The sequence below is a fragment of the Hyperoodon ampullatus genome (assembly GCF_949752795.1).
Source record: "Hyperoodon ampullatus genome assembly, chromosome: 14".
NCBI classification, from domain to species: domain Eukaryota; kingdom Metazoa; phylum Chordata; class Mammalia; order Artiodactyla; family Ziphiidae; genus Hyperoodon; species Hyperoodon ampullatus.
In genome coordinates, this window is record NC_136927.1 from 88,150,687 (window position 1) to 88,156,686 (window position 6,000).

Here is a 6,000-nt window from a genome sequence, read left to right on the forward strand (position 1 = left end):
CAGGGAAAGCACAGACGCCCTCGTGCTGTAAGGCAAGTACCTGAGCCAGGGTCAGGGCCTGGCTGGCCATCGCCCACGCCGGGGCCAAGGGTCCAGCTGCTCACCATGCAGTACTGCGTGTCCAGTGGGAGGGCGTCCCTGTGGAACCTCTTGAACAGAGACCCGTCCAGGCCCAGGTTTTGCAGCTGCTCATTCTTGACCACAGGCCGCAGCTGCTTGTGGTCCCCAAGAAGAACCCCCTGGAGGGACAGGCACGCATGGTCCTGACCCCCCATGGCCATCACCGCCCCACCATGAAGCTGCCCTCCACGTGGTCCCTGCACCCCGGGCGGGAGGCCACACCCGGTGACATCTGCCCAAGCACCGAGCTCACTGCTCGCCTCACTTACTTTAGCCTGTGAGAAGCTCACCAGCAGGATGAGGGTCTTGGGCTCAGTGGCCGTGCCCGCCTCGTCCACGAGCATCTGCCAGACGTCCAGGTCCTTGAGGCCGGCGGAGGCTGCACGCGACATGGGGCACGTGGCCCGAGAAGCAGGCCCCTGGCCGATCTACGTGCTCCAGGCAAAGGCTGAGGCCAGGCGCCATGGTCCACAGCTGCAGGGCCCGCGCCAGGAGCCCACGCTGCAGGGCGGCGCTGAGCCACGCCTGCAGCGTATCCCCGTTGCCCGCTCCTTCTGGCGCGGCTCCCAGGCTCCCGAGGCCGGGGCTCCTTCTGGCGCGGCTGCTCCTTCGCTAGCTTCCAAGGCAGCATCCACGGGACGGTGCTGCGTGGGGCCCTCAGGGTGACCAGGCTGGCCCCTCCTTCTCTGCACCAGACACCCCCCAGAATCGCCCCGCGGGGCAGCCTAATCACAGCCTCAGGAGAGGCTACTGCAGAGCCCAGACCCCCGCTGACCCACCCCTGGCTGTGCTGACCCCTCACCTCAGAGTGGACAGTGAAGGTCCAGGCGTGCTGAGTTTGCTTCTCCTGGGCCTGATGCGCCAGGGGCTGGTTGCAGTGCATAGATACGCCTTCAGCAGTCTCAGCCAGCTGCACAGGGAAGCCTGGCCCCAGCCCTGCCCCCAGCCACTCTCTCAGCCTCCACTTACCACCAGGACCTCACTGCGGCTCTGCTGGTATTCGGCCAGCGGCCGGGCCTGGTAAGGCTCCAGCCCCTCCCGCCAGGTTGTGTGCTCCCTCAGCGCCACGGTCCCGGTGCGCTGGGCCCGCTCCTGCAGCTCCTGCTCTGAATGCGCCTTGGTGCACACGTCCCCGACCTCACAGGGGTTGGGCCTGGGGGGCGAGGGACGGGGGCGAGAATACATTCCGCAAGACGGCGCCTGGCACAGGCGGCTTCCCGACACCTCCCTTCCCCACCCCTCAGAGGCTGGGGAGGCGCTGGCCACACAGAGGGGACAGGGAACCCTGGGTCAAGCTGAAGGTGGGCGCATTCCACCGCCCCATCCTCACCTCGGGCAGAGCTCCAGCGTGGAAAGCCCAGCAGGCAGGCTGCGGCGCTTCCAGGGCACTGTCATGTCTAAGGGCAGCATCTGTGTATGCTCCATGGCGGAGGGCGCTGGAAGCGGGGAGAGCAGAGCTGGAGGATGGCTTCGGCCAGGCGCGCAGCTCACCCCGGGCCCCGCTGCCCTGCACCCGGGTCTTCAGCCCCAGACGGCTGCTGCAGTGCTCACGCTCAAAGGTCCAGACTGGCGCCTCCTCGGGGCTCCCGGCAAAGGGGCTCTGGTTGTGGTGGCGCCGGCAGCCGAGCCCCGGCTGTAGGAGCGGCAGACCTGGCCGCGTGAGCCGCGGGATGGTGGGCGGGCGGTCTGCCTCACGCCGCGCCCTGCTCCCAGGCGGCTGGCTTCAGGCGGGCCAGCGGGATCTCTTGGGGCAGTTGTGCTCCAGCCTGCTCAGGAGGTAAGTCTTTTCCATCAAGCCACTGGGTGCAGCGGAAGCAGCCCAGACACAGGTCCACCCGGGCGCGCAGGCCGGCCAGAGATAGCTCCTCGGCGGCTTTGCGACCCTGGCAGTGCCATCTCTGATGCTGGCCTGGCTCTGTGGGGCGGTATCTGAGGCTCAGCTGGTCCTCTGGGCTGTTCACCTGCGATGAGAAATCTGGGACATGAGGACCGAGGGGCCCTGCACGCCGGGCAGGGGCTCGGACACACACTGCCTCTCCCACAGGCAAGGGGACCGACGGTGACACAAAGATGTTTTATTTATTTTTATTTTTTTATTAGTTTCTGCTTTATAACAAAGTGAATCAGTCATACATATACAAAAGGTGATGTTTTAAAAGGAAATGGAGCGTCAGAGAACCCACCGCTCCAAAGGGAAAACTTGAGTCCACCTCCAGCAGGGGACCAGCGGTGCGAGCCCAGCCCGGGTTGACGGCCATAAACAGGGGCGGTTGGAGCCGGTTCAGGACCAGAGTCCAGAGATCGCTGACTCTCCCCTGAGCGATTGTGCCCCCAGCTGACTCAAACGTCTGAGTGTGGAAATTACCTCATGCCCCCCACTCCACTGCCCCCTCCCCCAGTCCCAGGGCCGCCCCCAGACCACAGCGGCCTCTCCGCCCCTGGGGTCGCCCCGCGATCCCTCTGCTGGTCCACGTGGGAGAGCCCCTGGGTCTCTGAGCAGAATTCCAGTCAGGCCCCGCCAGGGTCGCCGGAGGGCAGGGAGAGTGTGACCCTGGGCAGTTTGCTGAAAGGGCTGCAGGTCTGCGGGGAGAGAAACCCAGAAAAACAGAGCATGTGGAAGGGTGCTCCCAGCAGAGCTGGTGGGCGGCCCCCGCCCAGGAAGGGGCCCTTTCCTCAACGGCACCAGCCAGCCTGGGTGGGAGGGGACCTGCCCTCTAACCCGGAGAGACTCTGAGGTTATATCTACCCCCCTTAAATCCACCAAAGATGTCTGGCCTGTGCCAGGCATCACCCACCATTACTTGCCGTGACCTCATCCAGCCTCACCTCCTAGATTGTAGAGCTGCCTGGACAAGGGGAGGGCCGGCCGTGTAACCAGCAGAGACGGGGACGTGTCAGGGACCCCGTGCTCCTCCTGGCTCTCCTGGGAGACACCGGAGTCACAGACGCATCTCCCAGCTCCACCACAGAGACCCCCAGACTGTGCCATGACCGTTTTAAGCCACCACCTTTTGGGGTGATGTCTTGCACGGCAACAGATGACTGATATACCAACACCCACCCTCCCACAGAAAGCCCATTCACGTCCACCCATGTGGGTGTCCTGTTGGGAGGGGCGGCAATGGAAGATTCCCATTAAGTCAGGAAGTTGGCTGAGTGCCATGAACTGTCACGTCAGGAGCCTCAACGTATACAAACATCCAGCTACAGGAAAACATTCCAAAAATAACAGCAGAAACAGAAGACCTGTGGGTGAGCCTAACAACAAATATGCAAGAGAACTGAAGAGCTCCCGAGAGCCGCAATAGAACACCTCTGACGATGGGATGGATAAGGAGACGCAGTCAGTCCTTCCTAAATGGATCTAAGAGTTCAATGCAATTCCAGTAAAAATGCGAAGACGAATTAGAGGGCAGGTAAGCTGATTTTTTTTTTTAATTTTTATCTTTTTAGCATTTATTTATTTATTTGGCTGCTCTGGGTCTTAGTTGCGGCATGCATGCGGGATCCAGTTCCCTGACCAGGGGTTGAACCCGGGCCCCCCGCACTGGGAGCTTGGAGTCTTACCCACAGGACCACCAGGGAAGTCCCTGATAAGCTGATTTTAAAGTTCATTTGGAAAAGCACAACATAAACGAGCAAGAATAGGCAGGAAAATTATTACAAAGACAAGAACTAGGAAATTGAAGGAGAGAGAACACTCCCAAATTCAGCATTATCCTGATACCAAAGCCAGTTAAGGACACCACAGGAAAAGAAAATTACAGACCAATAATACCCCCGATGAATATAGATGCAAAAATTCTCAACAAAATATTAGCAAACTGAATTCAACAGCACATTTAAAATGCTGGGCTTGTAGAAGGGCTATACCACAGCATAACAAAGGCCGTATGTGACAAACCCCCACTTAACTCGATGGTGAAAAGTGAAAAGCCTTTCCTTTTAAGATCAGGAACAAGAGAGGGATGCCCACACTCGCCGTTTCATTCATTCATTCATTCATTCATTCATTCATTTATGGTTGTGTTTGGTCTTCGTTGCTGCGCGCAGGCTTTCTCTAGTTGTGGCGAGCAGGGGCTACTCCTAGTTGTGGTGCGCAGGCTTCTCATTGCAGTGGCTTCTCTTGTTGCAGAGCACAGGCTCTAGGCACGTGGGCTTCAGGAGCTGCAGCACACAGGCTCAGTAGTTGTGGCTCGCGGGCTCTAGGGCGCAGGCTCAGTAGTTGTGGCACACGAGCTTAGTTGCTCCGCAGCATGTGGGATCTTCCTGGACCAGGGCTCGAACCCGTGTCCCCTCTCCGCACTTGGTCTCTCCTGCCTGCCCAGGCGCTGACACTGCCCAGAGCCCCGCAGTGCGCTCTGCCCCTGGAGTGGCTATGCCCTGTTCACGGCCCTGGACACCTTCCACTCCCGACATGCCCCCTTGGGTGGTTCTCAGGCCACAGGAGCCAGGCTCAGAGGAGTCAGTGGGGTCCTGGGCAGGCCCCACAGCTGAGAACACAGGAGCAGCCAGTGGGAGTGGGCGGAGGTGGGTGGTCGCCCGCCTGGGCTGCAGAGCTTCCCCAAACACCTCGGCCACGGACACGGGCGAGGAGGACCCTGCGGCGTGGCCAGGGGCTTTCCTCCTGAGGAGTGGCGATGGGGGATGGTGGTCACGTGACCCCTAGAAAGGGCTGCGTGGAGATGCGAGAGACCGAAGACACAGAGGGACCCACAGCCTCTGCAAGGACCAGCCTAGGCGGTCAGCTCAGTCAGCAACTGCAGCTTCCGATCAGGACCAACCAGAGAGCCGATGTGTCCCCCAAACCGGTCGTGAAGGATGCCCCCTGCCAGCCCCCTCCAGCGAACCACACCGGCTTCCCTACCCCCACAGGCCTCCCCAGCGGCAGCACCGCCCCGAGGCGAGCCCCCTGCCCGTTCTCTGGCAGGGCTTGACGGCGATGACCCTGGGGCAGAGAATGGGTGCTGGGGACGACAGGCAGGAAGACCCCAGCCCTGGACGCTGGCAGGAGCCTCCGACCCGGACGTCCAGGGAGCCCCATTCCCACACCGGCCCTGCACCTGCTCCGGACAAGCGGCTCAACCTCTACCACGTGGAGGGGTCATCAGGCCATGGCCCATCAGCGCGGCAGCCCACGTTTGATTCCAGGACCCAGAGGCCTCACCGCTGCCCGTGAGCAGTTAAGCCCGACCACCCTCACGTGTGAGAACACAGAGCACAGCCCACTGGCCGTGGTCTGCTGGTCGTGGTGACTCCAGGCAAGTCCACTGCACGTGGGGGAGATCCAAGGCCAGACGCTCGACCTCAGGGCAGCAGAAGGGCTGTAGGCCCCTGGACCACCCTCTCCAGAGCAGGCTGGGGAGCGGGCAGGCACCGCCCCCAGGGGGCGCGTCCCCATGTCACCCACCCCCTCACAGCTTTTCATCACCAGACACACACACAAGTTATGAAAAACGTTTTTATTTTAAATCAAAGTACCAAGCAGATACTTGCAAAACAACATACAAAGTAGAACTCAGATGCCTCCCTTCCCCAGGCTCCCTCCGAGCCCCACAGATTCGGTCCTACCTTCCCAGACGCCCGAGCCGGGACAGCCTGCACGCGCCCGGTGGGTGGAAGGGGGACGTGGTGGGTGGCGACAGCGAGAAGGCCCGACCCCACAGTGGGCTGAGGTTTCCTGGAGGACAGTGGGCCCCTCCCCACACCACAGGCTCAGGGCCCGCCAGGCGCCGGTGTCCGCAGGAGCAGCTGTCGGTGGCTTCCGTCCCTGTGGCTCTGAAACCCACTTTCCTCCTGGTGCCACGTGTCCTGCGGGCGGGGCGGCTTCCGAGAGGTGGCAGGTCTGATCGGAGAGGCTCCAAGCACAAGCCGCCCGGT